At 35.7% G+C, this 19253-nt stretch overlaps 1 long non-coding RNA gene across 1 annotated transcript; it reads right to left on the reverse strand.

Annotated features, from left to right (window-relative positions):
• Positions 1–18388: 18388 nt before the first annotated feature.
• Positions 18389–18826, reverse strand: LOC137496417 (uncharacterized). The gene is made up of 3 exons (XR_015499812.2): positions 18763–18826; positions 18588–18663; positions 18389–18515 (listed from the first exon to the last, which is right to left on the reverse strand). It is a non-coding gene; the product is annotated as an uncharacterized LOC137496417 (long non-coding RNA).
• Positions 18827–19253: the final 427 nt, after the last annotated feature.

Genomic DNA, 19253 nt, shown 5'->3' on the forward strand with positions numbered 1-19253 from the left:
CAGTTCAACAAAATCGACCTTCTGCCACTTTTCCAAATGATCAATTAGAAGTCAAGTTATTATTTGTTGTTCTTACAACTGGGATTGACAACAAGACTTTTGTCTGAGAGTGTATTTTTTTCTAGTCTTTCAAGAGCATAAAAATATTTTATAGTTCAAAACTTTTGACTGCAGCTGCAAAGCTGAAGATTGCTTTCTTTCCGCACAGTGCATTCAGTCCTCTAAACTTTTGGGGCTGAACAAATTGGGATTTGGCAGGTCGTAGGTCATATTTGGTTACATCATAGAGAATAAAGCAACATGATTTATGTAATTTCCGAAGTAGGACACTCAAAACGTGGCAGAGATGAACAATGTTAGAAGTGCAGTAGATGTTAGTGACAGGGCCAATGTGAGCAATTTTACTGCACAGGCATCAGACACACTCTGTGTGCCACTTTATTATTTATTATTATGTCGTCTGTAAAACATATCTCTGAGGGGAGCGACATTGAACTCATATTCATGGTGAGGTCTAGGGATGTATTTGAACAAATGTCTGTGGAGAGTTATACATAATTCCCCACATACCTCATATATAATGATTTTCAGTGTGTATAGTCGAATGAACACACTCATGTTAGCAGGAAAATATGCATGGATCATTATTATCATAATATACTCAGGGACATATTTTTCTGCTCTTTGAGCACTGTTTAATATCATCACGGTAGTTTGCACAAGATAAGTTACAGCATTGAGCATTGTGTCTGATGTGATATTGAGCATGCGGAAATGTAATTTCTCAGTTTAAATTCCTCACTGTCATACCTCGCTTTATCTCTTGATGCTTTGGAAGCAGAAAATATTCATTCTTACAACCACCGGAATATTGATGAAAATGCCATACGGTCACTACAGCAGGCGTATTCTTTTTTTAATTTTTTTTTACACAAATAGAGTATTAAATATGGCTTAAATAAACTAAAAATGTGTTTATTATTCATAAAGTATTGATTATTATGCTCATAATTGTCAACACTCCAAATATTTTATTGTTATTTAGAATCAATTAGGGCATTATTTTAATTAATTTGATTATTCTTCATTTATTCATTCATTTTCTTGTCGGCTTAGTCCCTTTAATAATCCGGGGTCGTCACAGCGGAATGAACGGCCAACTTATCCAGCACGTTTTTATGCAGCGGATGCCCTTCCAGCCGCAACCCCTCTCTGGGAAACATCCACACACACTCATTCACACCCGTTCACACCCATACACTACGAACAATTTAGCCTACCCAATTCACCTGTACCACATGTCTTTGAACTGTGGGGGAAACCGGAGCACCCAGAGGAAACCCACGCGAATGCAGGGAGAACATGCAAACTCCACACAGTAATGGCTACTGAGCCGAGGCTTAAACCAGTAACCCAGCAACCTTCTTGCTGTGAGGCGACAGCAATACTGCGCCACTGCGTTGCCTTTGATTATTCTTAATATATAATTTTATAGAATTGTTTTATATTTTATTGCAGTACATCAACACTGAACACCAACCTTCAATTTAAATCTGCATAATTACTGAAAGACTAATGATTGAGTTTTTAAATAAACTTGTTCATTTAATATAAATCACTTTCTCTAATGTTTGACAATTCTGATTCACTCTAGTGAACTTGTTCTCCCAAATACATCACTAGAAAGTCTGGAGTCATTCAGGTGAGTCGATTCATCTATATGCCCTGCTTTGTTCCATTTATCAATGTAAAGTAACTGATCAGAAATGATTCACTGATTTGCATGGACTTTGTGACACCTTTCAGATCTTTCTTTCAAACAATGGGATGCAATAGCGTATGCAGTACATTAGATTAGTTGGTTCCAAATCCAAAAATGTACTACTTTAAAGGGGAAATGAAGCACAAAGTCAAGCTTACATTATTTTGTACAAAAAAAAGAATACATTTACATTTTTATATTAGACACACATCAGGGGCCTCATGTATCAACACTGCGTACGCACAAAAATTTTGCGTACACCAGGTTTCACGCTCAAAATCGCTCACGTTTGGATTTACTAAAGAAGAATTTTACTTGGGAATGTGCACAGCTCCATGCCAACTTTATGCCTGGCGTACGCACATTTTTTGTTTGTGTCTGTTTTACTTCCATTGGCGACTCCTAGAGGCAATTGTGTTAAATTGCACTCTACAACGTGTCTTTGAGGCGTGCAATGGCAGCTGTATGAGACGGGTTGCATGTGTGTGCATAAAAATATTTTATTTATTTGAAATATTGTAGTTTGTATTTTTAATTTTTTTTAATTTTAAATTTACTTTTTTTAGTTTGCATATCAAAACAGATTACAGTTACAGAAAAATAATCATATAGACACAGCAAACATTTTACCCCCATCAACAAAAATAAATAAAACTACAACACCTTATTTGAATATAAATGTATTATCTTTCTGTTCTTAAATAGGTTAGATGACCACACTCTTAATTTAATGAATAGTATGGCTTAATGGCTTTTATATATATATATATATATATATATATATATATATATATATATATATATATATATATATATATATATATATATATATATATATATATATATATATATATATATATAGTTGAAGTCAGAATTATTAGCCTTGTTATTTAAATTAAGGAATTTAAGGAAGGAATTAAATTTCTTTGTTCTGTTAAACAGTATTTGGGAAATATTTAAAAAGGAAAAAAATAAATAAATATATAAATATATAATTCTTTGTTATTATAGATATGTATGAGTGAGCTATTATATGAAGATCTTATTGTTAGAAGGCTGGGGAAAAAATACTTATCTTGATGAAGGAAGGTAAAGAAAATTAAACTAATTTGCAATTCCACCACACCAGTCAATTTCTTCTAATAGTGTGACATTTATTTGCAACAAATTTGTGATTACTTTGGTTTAGCTGGGAGCTTTTCGAAGCAATCCTGTTCGAGTCATTGCATTGTTCTGCTATTAACTAACTAAAGCTGGAGAGATTATAGCACTAGTGTTTTAAAACAGGCATGAAATTGGCTATTTCCAGTATAAACAAACCTCCAGCCCAAGGGACGCTTTGACCTCTATAACTGCTATGCTGTGTATGGAGTGGGCAGTTTCGTGGGTTTTCTGCATCTGTCCCAAAGAAAACATGCCACCTGTTTAATGTTTTACCAAGAAGATCACATTCTAGCCGATTCCTAGCATGCTCAAAGAAGCAGGTGATGAAACCTATCTGTAGTCATCGACAGAAAATCGACCCTGTTGGTCCCCTAAGTGAGCCTTGGAAAATTAGATTGCTGAAATGATATCATGAAAGCTGCCACAACGACTTCTGCTTGGCAGTTCACCAAAGCCCCCGCAGATATAGCTTGCTCCCAGTGGGCTTTAAACATCGCACAGAAATGTTTTTTTAAGATAGAATATATGTGTGCTAGAAATAATGTTCAGAAAATGAGGCCATGAAGCCCATTGTGATAAAAAATATGAATGGCACTTGTTTTCGATGTTTTATGTGAGGCGTAATGCTCCTTCTCAGTGCTTTAACTTACACTGTAAAAAATCCACACAACTCCTATGTGTTGTCCTAACACAAACTGAATAAGTTAACCTAATTGAACATTTAATTGAACATAAAACATTTACAATGTCCCCCCAAAATGTAAGAATTCTGTTGTTTCAACTCATTTTAATTTAGTATAGCAAGTGTATATATACCAGCTAGGAAATTAATTACACTGTTTTCTATTCAAAATAAAACAGCCTTCGTAAGCAGCACCAGAATGATCTCTCGAGGAAATGTAACTATTTTACATTATGCCAGTTTAGTGGCTAGTTCATATGAATTTGTACGAGTTTGGTTGTATGAGAATATATGATTTTTAAAAGGAGGTGTGGCACCCAACCGTCATTGGGGGATGAGCAAATCAAACTAAATTGTATGAATAAGATCATAAGAATTCATACGAATTAGCCACTAAACCCAAAAGTCACACATTGCTGTGTGATAGCATTGAATGCACATTATACATTTTTTAAATGTACCCTGTAAGGTGTTTTAACCAGCTGTTTTTAACCACCATTGTCATTTTTTAAACTACTCTCTGGAATACTTGATTCTGATTGGTCTGTCATGAAATTCAGAGCTGTGGTATTATGTGATAAGATCAACAGTAACAGTGTTATGTGAGGGACACTAGACAAAGGGGTTGAGGATCCACGTGCAGTTTATTTATAAGATTAACCAAGCAGGTTAAGGTCAAAACAGGGGTAAACGGATACATACAGATAATCCAGAAAAGTGGTCAATAAACAGGCGAGCGGTCAGTACAGGGGGCAGGCAGGATAAACAATAAAACAAAACAAGGGTCTAAACAAGGTAAGGGAAAACGTATTGTAATGTCCCAGTTTTAACAGATAACAAGACTCAGGAATGTCTGTGTGTTTGTGTGCTGTATATACTATAGTTCATGTAATCAGTCCTTGAGCAGCTCCCAGCTGTGTGTGTAATCAAAGATAAACCAGAACAAGTGTGAGTGTGTGGTGCATGATGAGTTGTTGTTCTTTTGGTGGCAGATTGGTAGATCTTCAGTGATCTGTATGGAATAGTTCGCTGGTAGTTGTGACAAACAGTGTTTACTTATCGCTGATTTACTCTACCTCTTTGATGTAAAGCTGCTGCCATCTTGCTTCTCTGTTACAGTTATGGTTTTATTAAAAAATATGAGGTAACAGTTCAGTTTCAGTAACAAATCAGATTATTTAATACTAGATTATTACCTTTCTTTTATTAAGATATTAATGGTATATTAGCACTTTTAAAGTATGCTCTTATTTTAAATGCACAATCCTACCCAGTATCTAAACCCAGCTACTACCTTACTAACTATTCATACGCAGCTAATTAGCAGTTAATGAGTGTAACGACCGGGGAGGGAGTGACAGAGACAACAGGAGGTAAGATCCAATATGCAGGTTTATTCAGCGTCAGGCAAGCAGTGGTCATACAGGTAAAAACGGGTATGTGTAGGTAAATCCAAAATTGTAGTCATATAAACAGTCAATAGTTCGAAAGGCAGGTGGCTAAACAGGAGAACACGGTTATACAAGGCTAGGGTAAAGCACGGATAAACAAGACAGGGAGAAACACGTTGCAATGTCACTTAGCAGTAAACAAGACTCGGCAAACTGGATGGGTTCATGAGTGGCTTATAAGTGGTGTGATATCAGTCTCTGACAAGGTGCAGCTGGTGAGTGCAATCAAGCTAGAAGTGTGAGCAGGCGTGAGTGTCTGGGAGAAGTGCATGTATGAAAATGTAGTCCTGGGAAATGCGGAAGTGTAGTCCTGGTGTTCATGTGAGAACCAGCGATCTCTGGAGGTTGTGTGACAATGAGCTTGTTAATAGCGTGAATTGTACTTTTAAATAAAGTGTGACCAAAAATGAGAAGTTCAGTATTAACAGCACTTCCATATTGTTGTCGTGTTCATCTTCTTGCCCAGATTATTGTTTTGTACATTAAAATGGATTATAGGACAATAAACATTTTGCAACCATTTCATTTTAAATCAAAATCCCCATTATTATTTATGTAGTGAGATTTCATGTAGTATGTGAAATGATGGCAGCCTACTAAAGCCCTTAAACGCTCATCAAGTTTGAACTTCATTTGTCTTTTTAAAAAATGTTTACTAGCAACTTGTTTGTTTGTTTTTTTATGTTTAACGAAACCATTATACACTTGATTGGTTAATTGTTAGGTTAGATTTGTGTTGAATGAGCTAATAAAGTACTTCATCCTTAATCAATATTTTATGTCCATTTATTTAATTATGTGGGAAATAGCCATGTTAAAACAGTTATTCACACTTGTGTCTTGTGACATTACTGCCAGGTTCATTATAGTCAGCATATAATTGTCTTTGAATTTCAAGCTTTCTAAAACTCCGCAATTGATTTTGGCTTAATTATAAACAAATCTTTAGGAAAATTAAGTAAACAAAGGACCTGCTTTAAGGTTAATGTCACATGTTTGTTTGTTTGTTTGTTTGTTTGTTTGTTTGTTTGTTTGTTTGTTGTTGCCAAGGTGGAGTCAGTCAAAACCTGTAAGAAGAAATAATCTAATATTCAACAACACCAACTGGCTGAAAAACTGAATGCATCAATGTCAAGGTTAAAGCACGCAAGCAGACTATCTACCGAACATGCTGGATTCAACCAAAACCTCCTAAGGTGAAGAAGATGTGAGAGAAGGTAGAGGGGTTTATTTTTAAGAAGCTTTTTTACTTTTTTCATATTTAAAGATGTTTGTGTTTTGCTGTGCATCACTGTGTGTTTAATAAGCAATGAGCAAAACTCTTTCAAGAGTTTACACTTAGCTGATGATTGATTATAAAGCTTTTTTGGCATGCTGTCCCGGGAGAGAGCCCTGAGCTCAAAAGATCCTCGAGCCCGGGGCTCCCTCCCGTTGCAAGGCGACAGAGAAGTTTGAGCTCAGGTAGAACTCGAGAACCCCCCTGCTGTAGAAGCTAATGAACAGATAGAGATTGCTTTTAAAAGATAGCTACTTGCTAAGTGCATGTCTATAGTGTTGAATTGGATTAGTCAATTAACTTAAGTTGCATGTTTTTGGACGGTGGGAGGAAACCAAGGGAATGGGGATGAAATCTGTAGTATGAAACCTAGGGCACTTTTTTTTGTTTGCTGTTTGTTTGCAAAACACAGTATTGCACTATAAGTATAACAGTGCCCATAGTGTGCAGTAGTGTAACAAAGGCTATTTAGCCTGGTTGGTGGACATGGTTTCCAAATGAATGGTCAGATTACATCAATTCAGGTTAGTCAGCAAATGCATGAGAGTTGCTCTGCCCACATGCAGGGAAACACAAAAAGTTTTACGATGCTGGAAGCACCAAAAGAGTGATAAACTTGCATAGTGTTGCTTTAAAAAGTGTGTTCTACAGTATGTGCGTCACTTTAATGCCATTCACAAATCATCTCTGGTGGTCTAATGGAAAGGTAAAGTGTCTGACAGATTCAGACTTTACTAGGAATTACTAGGTGAACTAAGTGCTTTTGCCTGTTGTTTTATTAATTCAAAAATACTACTAACTTATTGTCAAAGACTGTATAGTACAGAAGCTTATGATCATTTGCCAGCAAAAAAAAAAGCCTTATGTTAAAGGGTAAGTGTAAAACCTCACTTTCTTGGCCTTAATAGACAAACTAGCAACTGGTTGTAAAGGCCTTTGGCATCCTTGTTAGTGCACTCACCTCCATTGAGTGATGTAAGTGCAACCTGAGTGATTGAGAAAGCCTTGATTTTAGCCACATTAGATTCAGTATGATATCTAACCAGACTGAAGTCTGTAGTGTTGCTGCAAAAAGTCTGAGCTCTTGAATGGCCCCTAATAGACCATCAGGAGTTGTCATCTCCTGATTACCATAATTACAGCACGGTGTGAACACATAATTTGTTCAGCACACACTCAGTGACTGTTCTGCGCTGTAACATAACCTAAAATAACAGTGCATTTGTTTTCTTCATCTAAAATACTTTTTTTTTTAAATGCAGGGCTCATCATTTACATTTTTCATCCTTTGAAGAGAAGGTGATAATGATATAGTGGCTTTATAGAGTTTGTCAAACTAGGGAATTTGGCTGTGTTCCATCTTAAAGGCTAGTTTCTGTGCCATAATCCCTTTGAAGGTTTTATAGAGTGAGAGATTCGAATAGAAGGGGGAAGGGGATAAATGCAAAGAAAAATGTAAATTGCATCTTCTGCATCACAAATTAAACTTATGAAAATAACTATGTAAAGGTTTTATGACATTGCTTGGAGCTATTGGTTTGAAATGACCCTTCAATGTCACTCCGAAGTGCTGGGTTTATCTAATTTGCAATGCAGTGGATGATTAGTTTATGCTTAGATTATGCTAAAGATCTGATCACAACCACCAGATGATCAGAACACATTCCAGTCAAAAAGCTGTGTACATCTGTCCTTTTACCACATGTGGTCAACATTTAGATGCTGACAGTGGTGTAAAATAACAAATTACAAATGCTCAAATTACTGTTATTGAGGTAATTATTATTATTTTTTTCTTCTCAGGAATAGTAATTAGCTAAGTAGTTTTAAAAATGTGTGCTTTTCCTTTCCATTTTCAGTGCTTTATTTAGTACTTTTACTGCACTATTTTCCTTCAATCTGCAGTCCCTTCTTTATTTTTTTCTTGTCTATGGGGATTGGCTAAGTAGAAAAATCAATCCTGTGATTCCTGTGCAATCAAATTGGTCATAGAAACGGAATCACATTTTAGTTCACAACCTTAAGACATGGGCACTTTATAAATGCAGCAAACCATTTGGAAACATGAAAAGTGTCCAAGAAGAGATCCAAAGTTGTTACCCACAATGACCCAGAGGCTGTTTAGACTGCATGTAACTGATGAGAAGATGAAGGATGTTTATTGTATGATGGCTAAAATTGCTAAAATAGCCTTAAACAATAACTAAATGAACTACAGAATGTTATGTTTTCACAAATATGCACAAATTGAAAGTAAACGCATCAGCATTTCACAGCACAATACTCACTACTCACTGCTCTTGCAACTTTTTAAATGTTCACACTTAGCTGATGATTGATTATAAGCTAGTTTGGTATGCTGTCCCGGGAGGGATCTTGATCTCATAAGATCCTTGAGCCCGGGGCTCCCTCCTGTTGGAGTTTGAGCTCTGGTAGATCTTGAAAACTCCCCTGTCATAGTGGCTGAGCAGATAGTAATTGCTCCTTTAAAGACATAAGTACTTGGTAGGAGCATGTCAATGGTGTTGATTTGGATTAGGCATAAATTTAAGTTGCAATATTTTTGGACTGTGGCAGGAAACAGGGACTGGGGAACCCGGGGGAAATCCACACAAGCACGGGGAGAATGTGTAACCTCAGAACGCTCAAATGCACAGAAACGTCGGCTGGCTTGGTAAAGACTAGAACCAGAGACGTTCTTACTGTGAGGCAACAGTGCTAAGCACTGGGCCACCGTGCCACCGATCTAGGAAGGAGGAGGAGGATCTGCATTTTAAATTGGATAATGCAGGTCTAGCCGCAGACAGTCATAAGCACGTGATCTTCTGGAAATTAGTTTATGAGTACACTTGAAAGGGCTACTTTTTACTGATATTTTGAGTACTATTAGATACTTATACATATTTTACTCACTACATTTTTGGGCAAGTAATGGTACTTTTAACAGAGCATGACTTTTCAGTACTCTTTCCACCACTGGATGCAGATCACATCTATGGTTCTCATTTTTTTGATGATCATTTTTGGCTTTATTTTGGCATTATTTTCAAAAAGCTTAAAAATATAGTCTGCTTAACTATTTCACAATCATTTTTTATTTTAATTCAAAGCTATATTGTGGTTGTAATCGACTGATGAGGAATAAATCTTTTTAAAAAATCAAGGGAAAAAATCAATAATTTGATAACACTTTTTGGGCTCCTAAACTCTATTTTTTTTGTATCAATATCCCTTTTGGAATATAACTTAGCTAACCATATGCATTTTAATTAGTTTTGCAATAAATAAAAAAATGACCACACTTCGATATTATTGTTCATTTATTAATTTACTAGAAATTTGAATTTAGAAATAGTTTTGAAACAAATTGTTGCGATTAACAAAATAAATTAAATATGTAGGCTGATGGATGTTTTCAGTGGAGTACGTACAACCATGTTTCCTTATCCACGAAAGTAAAGGAGTAAAGTAAAGAGAAAGTAAAGAGGCCAAATGGAGGAGGCTCATTCTTTATCCTCGCGCTGCAGATGGTCTATTTAACTGTTTTCCTGCTATACAGTTTTTCCACTTATAAACTCTGCTATGTAAATATCAAATGAGCCATGGAATGATGCAACTTGCTCTTGAAGGGAATGGGAGATGAGACTGATTTGTTTGATGCATGTTATGCCCAAAACACACCCATAACTCATTAAGATAATAAGCACAACCCTGCTAGACCATGCTCCAGGGCGCTTATTTTTCCATCCTTAAAATAGCAAAAGTGGATTTGGACACGTCTGTAATTTTTTTGCCTCATGCGCTTTAGACTTTGTGCCTAGACCATTAAAATAGAGCCCATAAAATCCAAATGTTTTATAAAATTTAAAAAAAAGTTTTACATCAATAATTGAAGTATGAACTTTTTTTTAAAACCTTTTACTTCTTAAAACATTTCAATGCACCTCAGCAATCACAAATTACATCCATTTAATTTTTTGATTTTCACACATTTGCTCAAAAAGGATATGACATTTAAGATTCTAATCCTTTGAGTAAACAAAGCCATGAGCAACAGCAAATCCTATGAAAAAACTTGACTGTGGGATCAATTATTTCAGAGAGCAGTCCAATAAGAGATATTTGCTCATTAGTGCATTAAAAATAGTTTCCTGTACTCTATCTGACCCAGTTGTTTTGCATTACATATTTCTGCTACAGTAGTTTGAGCCATTTTTGCTGCTTTCCACTACAGAAGAGCATCTTTACTCAAATCCCACTGCATTAGCTCATTTATAACTGGGCCTATAGGGTCATGTATTAAATTATTAAAACACCAACACCAACATACATTAAACTTTACATTCTGAAAGCCTTTTAACTTTTATTACAGCTGTGGTGATGTTTTTGCTTAAACAAGCACCTTATGTACAGCTTTGGCTCAGTTTAAGAGGGTGTGTTTTGTTGTCGCTGTTGTTGAAGTACATTTTCAGTCCAAGAAATCACAGACCCATTAAAGCGATAGTTAAACCAAAAAGAAAAATGTACTCGCTCTATACACATCCTCAACTGGTTTCAAAGCTTTATAACTTTCTTTCTTCTGTTAAACACAAATATGAGATCATTTAAAGGATGAAAATCATCTTTTGGAAGCTGTTTGGACAGAACTGTGTGTAGGTATAGTGTGTCCACGGTAATACTGAAGCGATATAAACACAAAGTCTCTTTTTTCAAATTTCCTGATGTTAAAATAGGATTCAAATCCCTGCAGTTCTGAGGCCCACCGCAATGGGACGTAGAAGTGTGATTTCTCCACCCATCAAATTGATTGACAGCAACGTATTAACATGTCTTCACAGTAGCAAGTGAGATTAAAAGATCTGTTCAGCTCTCTGTGATCATCTGCAACTCAGGAATGAGTTTTACAAGTTTAAAACGATTTTAAAACAACATAATAAAGATGTTATAATTGCTGTAATACATCCAGGCCGTCACTGGCCCTCTGACAAGTGAAAAGCGTTGGGGGGGTGTTGGTTAATCGTGGATTAAAGTGGGGGGGAGAGGCATGATCACGGATGAAAGTAAAGAGCGGGGGTGGGGTTAAATTCATCACCAAAGCCGCATGAAGCACCAGCTCATTTGCATTAAAGGCACAGGCAACATTAACAGCTACAATTTTATTTTTTTACAATAAATTATTAAACCATGAATATACAGTGGTAATTTACAAACTAAAGCTTTAAAAATGAATACTAAAATATGTTGTATTCTCTGAAATTGTAATGAGGTCCATTGTGTCATTTTATATAAATTACAGGGATGTGTGCGTGCACTTGAACCATTGAAAAATTCTAAGGCACTATGATAAACAATATCTAATTTTTGAAAAAAACATTCAGAGGTGTGGGCATATAAAGTATATCACCGTAATCCATTACTGATACTCTTAATGTGCTCAAACTTGAAAATCCTCATGTTCATAAAAGTATAATAAATAACCTGACGGGCATATTTGAGCTGAAACTTTACAGACAAAAGTAAAAGGGTTAAAATATATATAAAGCTGAAAACCACCTTTAACCATTGATTTCCATAATATTTGTTTTTCCAACCAAGAATGTCAAAGGTTACAGATTTTTGGCTTTCTTTAAATTATATTTTTTGTGTTCAACAGAGCAAAAAAAAAAAAATTAATAATAATAATCTCAAGCTGGTTTGGAAGAAGTCAAAGGCGATTATATAATGTCAGAATGTTCATTTTTGGTGAACTATCCTTTTGAATGCACACACATCTCAGATCCCTAATGCTGATCATTAGCAACATGACAGAAAATGCCTTCCTCCTAACTAGCCTCACATTTGTCCAATGCCGCAGTGGTCTTGCTGTGGGTAGGAGCTATAGTGAGGTGTGAAATTCTGAGCCACTTTGAGGAAACTGTGATCGCCTTATCAGTGGACCCTTTTTAATGGGATTTTCTACTTTGCCCGCCAGTGCTGTTTTGCTGCTTGTTGTCTGGGTGTCTCAACTCCTGCTAACATGCAAAGTTTGTTCCTTGAGAGAGAGCGAGTGAAGAAGAAGATTAAAGCAAACAGCACATAGTTCAGATGGGGTCTTGGTCCTCACCGTATCTCTCTGCATAAACAGATATACAAAATGCAATTTTAGTGCAGCATAAGATGAGCAAGTGGTGTGTTTATAGACATCCCATTCTGCAAGTCACAATGTGAAGCGGTTTCTTTAATTGTGTTGCTGCATATAAAGAATTTTTTTATTTTATTTAATTACTGTTCATTTGCAGATTATTTTTGGCAAATGTAATTTACAAGAAAAAGTAAGTTTAATGAATATGCAGAACTCTTGTTATTGAGATAATGTAGTGCATTGTTAACCCATCTCATGACTAGGACCCTATTTTTAATTATTTATGGGCCGAATTGTTAGACTAAAAAACTCTTTTAAATGAAATGTTGAAATAAGAAATGCAACCTGAAATATAGTTGAAGTCAGAATTATTAGCCCCCCTTTGATTTTTTTTCTTCTTTTTTTAAATATTTCCCAAATGATGTTTGACAGAGCAAGGACATTTTCACAGTTTTTTATGCTTTTTTTCTCAGATAATATGTTTTCTTCTGGAGAAAGTCTTATTTGTTTAATTTTGGCTAGAATAAAAGCAATTATTATTTTTTTAAACACTCACTCTCACACACACATAGGACTTCACCAAGTTAATGCTGGATCCATTAAAATAAATACAAGAACGCAAAACAAAAATATCTGACATTTTCCGGAACAGTATCCGGCAAAATCCAGCTCAAATTAAACACTGTAACACTTTGTGATAATATAATATGATATTTTGTTATTTTGGGGCGACACAGTGTCGCAGTAGGTAGTGCTGTTGCCTCACAGCAAGAAGGTCGCTGGGTCGCTGGTTCGAGCCTCGGCTCAGTTGGAGTTTCTGTGTGGAGTTTGCATGTTCTCCCTGCGTTGGAGTGGGTTTCCTCCGGGTGTTCCGGTTTCCCCCACAGTCCAGACATGCGGTACAGGTGAATTGAATTGTCTGTAGTGTATGTGTGTGTACATGAGTGTGTGTGGATGTTTCCCAGAGATGGGTTGCGGCTGGAAGGGCATCTGCTGCGTAAAAGTTGGCGGTTCATTCCGCTGTGGCGACCCTGGATTAATAAAGTGACTAAGCTGACAAGAAAATGAATGAATGAATGAATTAATTTATTATTTTTTTTAGGTATAATAATTTCATTAACAGTGGTATGGTGTCTCAGTGGCTAACACTGCTGCCTCACAGCAACAAAGTTGCTGGTTCGAGTCTCAGCTGGGCCAGTTGGCATTTCTGTGTGGAGTTGTGTTTGCGTGGGTGCTCCGGTTTCCCTCATAGTCCAAAGACGTGTTATAGGTGAATTGGATGAACTAAATTGGCCATAGTGTATGACTGTAAGTGTGAATGCAAGAGTGTGTATGGGTGTTTCCTAGTAATGGGTTGTGACTGGAAGGGCATCCAAACATATGCCAGAATAGTTGGTGGTTCATTCTGCTGTGGTGACCCCTGATAGATAAGGAATTAAGTTGAAGGAAAATTAACGACTTTCAATGGCCATTTAAATTTAAGTTTACATTTGAACCTTTTTTTTTTGCTTTGTGTTAAATTCTGTTCCATCATTTATTTCATACAATATTTCATCATGTCTCTTCTATAGATAGAAAGTTCTTCACTCTATGGGATCTCTTCTATCTTGAACATTTCTGAGAGTACAAAGAACCCCACTGTGGTTTTATTCACTGCTGATTTCACTACAGAATGATTGTGTTGAACTCAGAACATTGGAATTTTCATGAAAGCACTTACTGTACCATAAAACATACTCAAACCCAAGAGCCTTTTTTTCAGTGCAGTTCCCAGTGTGTTCATATAGATGTCAGTTTGTATTGAATTGCAAGCAGGAGCTCTCTCTTTTGATTGTTATACACATAATTGGGAACAATTAGTTCAAAGATAACTAATTTAGTTTGAATGAATTGCTATCTATTTTCTAAATTACAAAGTTACACGTTTAATAACTGATCAAACACGACTCCTCCCAGCACATCAAAGGACATTCACTTAATGAAAAAGGGGTTTGTTTGATGTGCATATTTAGCTTGCATTGCCATGAGTACCTGTCATGTCCGTCTGTGTGTTTATCAGATCTCAGTAAGTTCATTAAAACCTAAAGCAAGGCTGAAAACTAATATTATTCTTGAGTTGGCCGTGTGCAGTGAAAACCACTGACCTGCATAACTGTATTTATGTTTATATTTCCAAGTAAATCTAAAATGTAAGTCTTTACTCTGATGAGGCTTTGAGTTTCAGTGCAACATAAATGTAAATCATGCTGTTCAATGAGCCTTATAAAATGTGCTGCCATTTCAAATGCCACGACCAGCCTATAATAAGTGGAAGTAATAAAGTGTATTATGAAAAGATGAATGCCAATATAAATCATTAGATGCTCTTCAAAATTGTGCAATAAAACAGTTTTCAGTCTATTTACTTGGCATTTTTACACCAAATATCCCTGTCTTAGTTCATCCACTCTTTACATTTTCCATGCACAAAGTGCTATACTGTATGATTTTAGCCCATTTTCATTTTTTCCCCTCAGTAGAGCCTTTGTTCCCGGGATTATCTAATGAACTATGGAAAAGCATGGGTCTCTGCACTGAATGAAAGGATTTCATGGCTTACAGCTATCTAATAACTAGGCTATGTATGAGCTTCTTCATTAGAGAGTCAATTATCTTTAAAAAGCTTGTTGCGAGATGCAATGACAGCCAGCCTCTAGTCTGATAGAGCTTTCACATTTGTAGATGTACTCATGTGAGAGAAGAAAATTAAGATTCTAAATATTGAAACACTGTAAAAAAAATTCTGGGTTCCACACAATTCCTTCATGTTGACACAAATCAATTAAGGTAACTTAATCGTTTTTACAATTTTAAGTGGATTGAACATAAAAAAATTAAATTGTTCCAAAAAAAAAAAAAAAACTTAAGAATTGTGTTAGCCAAAATGAGTTAAAAAGTTATTTTAAAGCATATTTAATGAGTTACTGTATATTCTGAGGTGAATATTCAAATTAGAGGACATTTTCAGATTCCTCTGTTATTGGTGTGAATCTGGCACAGGATCGTAATTTCTTTATTTTTAATCTCTGTTTAACTGGTAGCATAACTTTTCAACTGTCTCCGACTTTGCAATATGATGAGTCATTCTAAGTGACTTAATCCTGATCTGAATTGGGACTGAAAACACAAACATTGGGTTTAAGTTGCCTTTTTTTTTTTTAGAAACATGCACATTACATGGAGTTTTTTTTATGATAAATATATATTTTCTATATTTTGAAAACAACAGCTTCTTCATAAACACCTCCCAGAGTTTTGGTAATAGCACTGACAAATTGCACTTGTCTCCCATTTAAAAACTGTGTAATAATAAAGATAGCTGAAATGGACCAGTACTGATTTTTAATATTTATTAAATTCAGTTGTGGAAAGGTTTAAATTGAAAGAGTTTTAAAAAAGAAAACAACACCCATTCAGTGGCATAGCCCATAACATCTGCATAGGTGCTGGAGCAGTTAGGGTGCATTTAAAATCCCACAAATAAATGTAGAATACCCCTACTTTCTCTCTGGTGGTAATGTCTATGACACAGCCGTGGCTATAGCCTAGTTGTTGCAGTTAGAGGAAGGAGGACCCAAATGCAGAGTGCAGGGGGTGTTTATTGACAACAATGTGTTTGTGACACTATTTTTGCGTCGCTGCAGGGTAGATTTAGGGTTGGGATATAGAAGTTAATAAAAGACAATTTAATGGGTAATTTATTAAATTAATATAAATAATTCTCTTTAGCTTCTCGCCGGAGCTATATTCCTTCTAGAAACAACCCTTGGTGCATTCCAAATGAGATATATCAGCCTTCGAAGGGCACTTCAGAGTGTAAACAATCATGGCAAGTGTTGTTCCAAACTGAAGTGCACAAAACTGTTCACTTCACAGGGCCTTTTAGAATGAAGGATTTTGAAGGATACAACTGATGGACACTTTTGGACATGACCCTTTATGCGCAGGAAAACTGTTTTGTGCCACACCCTGCAATCAGTTCAGAAGGGCTCATCCCTATGTCCCCTTCAGAGGGACTTTGCGAGGGGATTAGGGCAAATGCGATGAGCCCTTCCGAATAAAACTCAAAGCCTGGATGCAACATAGGCTCATTCTGAAAATGTCCCCCTATATATACATTTCTGGAGATTGCAAATTATGTTGCCAAAAGTATGCATGGCTCCATTTCATCTTTAAAAAGATGAAATGAGAATCAAAACATGACCTCTCTGGACAGAATTTTAAAACATGGACCAATGGCTCACTTCTTAAAATGTCTAATCATCTTGTTTAATCCCGCCCCTTTTCCAAGCACCGTACTACAGAATTTTGCATGCTCAAACTCTAGTCTCCATTTCATCTTTTAAAAACAACGCTACACTCTCAGAAAAAAAGGTACAAAATTGTACCTTTTAGGGTACAAATGGCCCGTCACTGGGGTGGTACCCTTAAGGGTACAAATTTGTACCTCATTTTAAAGGTACAAAATTGTACCTTCTACATTTGTACCCTTTAAGGGACAATTTTGTACCCTAGACACTGAAGGTACAAAAATGTACCTTTTATATTATATAGTATTTTCAGGGTACTGACCCAGGCATTTTGATCCTTTGGTGACTGCATGCACAAATAAATAAATAAAATATTTTGGTTCACAGATGTCCATTTTTATTTATTAATGTAGAAATATTTCATTACAACTCAAAACTGAATGTGTAAAGAAATAAAATTACACAGCAAGTATAAAGCAGACATGTAAAACAGTAGAAAGAACAATTTAGATAACAAATAAAAACTAAATAATCTACACTTAATACAAAGACCACAAGAATACTGTTTAAGATTTATAAACACATTACACAGGCTACATCAAGTACTGCACTTTATAAAGTCCAAAGTATTTGTCTTTAGTCAGAATACTTGGTCATAATAAATAATTTGTCATCAACATTTTCTCTGAATTTCAGAATGAAGGCAAACCTTCTCTATAAATTGCTTCAACAGTGCAGAAAATCAAATACATCAGTAGCCTCTTCCTCAACATCAGTAGATTACTCCTCATCATCCTCAAGTGGAGTTGTAATTTGTTGTAACACAATATGTGTTTATGCTTTTGGTAAACATGACATGTAAAGCATTCATATCTGGAAAATGTTCTTTGATAGTCATTAGGACCACAAGTTATTTAAAAATTTGCTTTATGCATGAATGATAGCAGTGTGCTGGATTAACTTGATGATTGTGATTATCCCAAGAGCATGTAGAAAAACAAAAAACAAGGTTGATCACTCTGGTAACTGGAGTAGGTCGAGGCTTGTCACCGTCTACAGTTCATTCAAAACATTCCACTGCAGAAACATCAAGGTGTTCTTCTAGTAAGATGGATATGTCAAAAATGTATATTCGTCCACACCATTAGCCCGGCCAATCGCAATCCCATCAACTCTGAAAACTGCCGTGACTCGTCTTAACACAGTTGTCCAGTCGGTGGCCTCCTCCTGTACTTGAACTGTTGGATTTGGTGAAGATGATTCACTGTAAATGACAAAGCAATAATTACATTAATATCAGTCACTGATGAAGAGAAAATCAACATGCATAGAAAGTGAAATAATTAATATTCACTGATAATAAAAAAAAGTATCACAGATTAAAAGACTAATATAAATTTCATTCATTCTTTCATTCAATTTTTTTTCGGCTTTGTCCCTTTATTAATCTGGGGTTGCCACAGTGGAATGAACCACCAACTTATCCATCATGTTTTATGCAGCAGATGCCCTTCTAGCTGCAACCCAGTATTACGAAACATCCAGACACACTTATTCACCACACATTTATACACTACAGACAAATAAGCTTACCAAATTCAGCAATAGCGCATGTCTTTATACTTGTGGGGAAACCGGAGCACTTGGAGGAAACCCTCATGAACACTGGAAGAATATGCAAACTCCTCACACAAATGCCAACTGACCCAGCCGAGGCTCGAACCAGCGACCTTCTTGCTGTAAGGTGACAGCACTACCCACTGCGTCATCCTAATATAAAGAATATCAAGCATTATAAAATGCATTTATCACAGCATATACAAAACAGAAAACAACATACACCGGAGCACAACGAAATGTTGAAGTGTCTCGCTTAACAAGGCTGGCAACATGAGAAGTGCTGCTGTAAAATCAATTCCTGGAACATAAGATGTGGCATACAAACAAATATGAAGGAATCCATCCAAAGCTAGAATTTAATAATATTAATCAAGTGGAGAAAGTTTAGAAAGAGTACCTTAGAGTCAGGTCCATAGCATTCTTCAGTTGATCTCTCATCTTTCGGTGAAAACCTAGAAAATAATTTTAAACATGTGGGTGTACATTTATTGTTGTTTGTAAGTAAAAACCTACAAATTTAAAACAGTATGTAAGCCATTAAAACCATGGTATATAGATAATGAGACATACTTGCATCTTGTAACTGAGCCATGCTTCCATATGACATGCCTTCAATGGTCTGATGCTGTTAGGCTGCATTCTGTTGTTCAATCTTGTCCTGAAAGACAATTGGAAACTTCAAAAACTTCTGAAAAGCAATAAGATAAAGCAATAACTATTTATTTAATTTGAGATGTTAATAAAATAGGTAAAATAGCTCAAGGTACCAGTTTCAGAACAGATGAGACAAATTATTACACTAAAGAACAAAGTATAACTTAAAACGTCGATTTATACAACGTGGTATGTTAATAATTCTACATTAACATAAGTATAACGTTAAACGAT

Source organism: Danio rerio, chromosome 9, assembly GCF_052040795.2.
Source record: "Danio rerio strain M-AB ecotype USA chromosome 9, GRCz13ab, whole genome shotgun sequence".
NCBI lineage: Eukaryota > Metazoa > Chordata > Actinopteri > Cypriniformes > Danionidae > Danio > Danio rerio.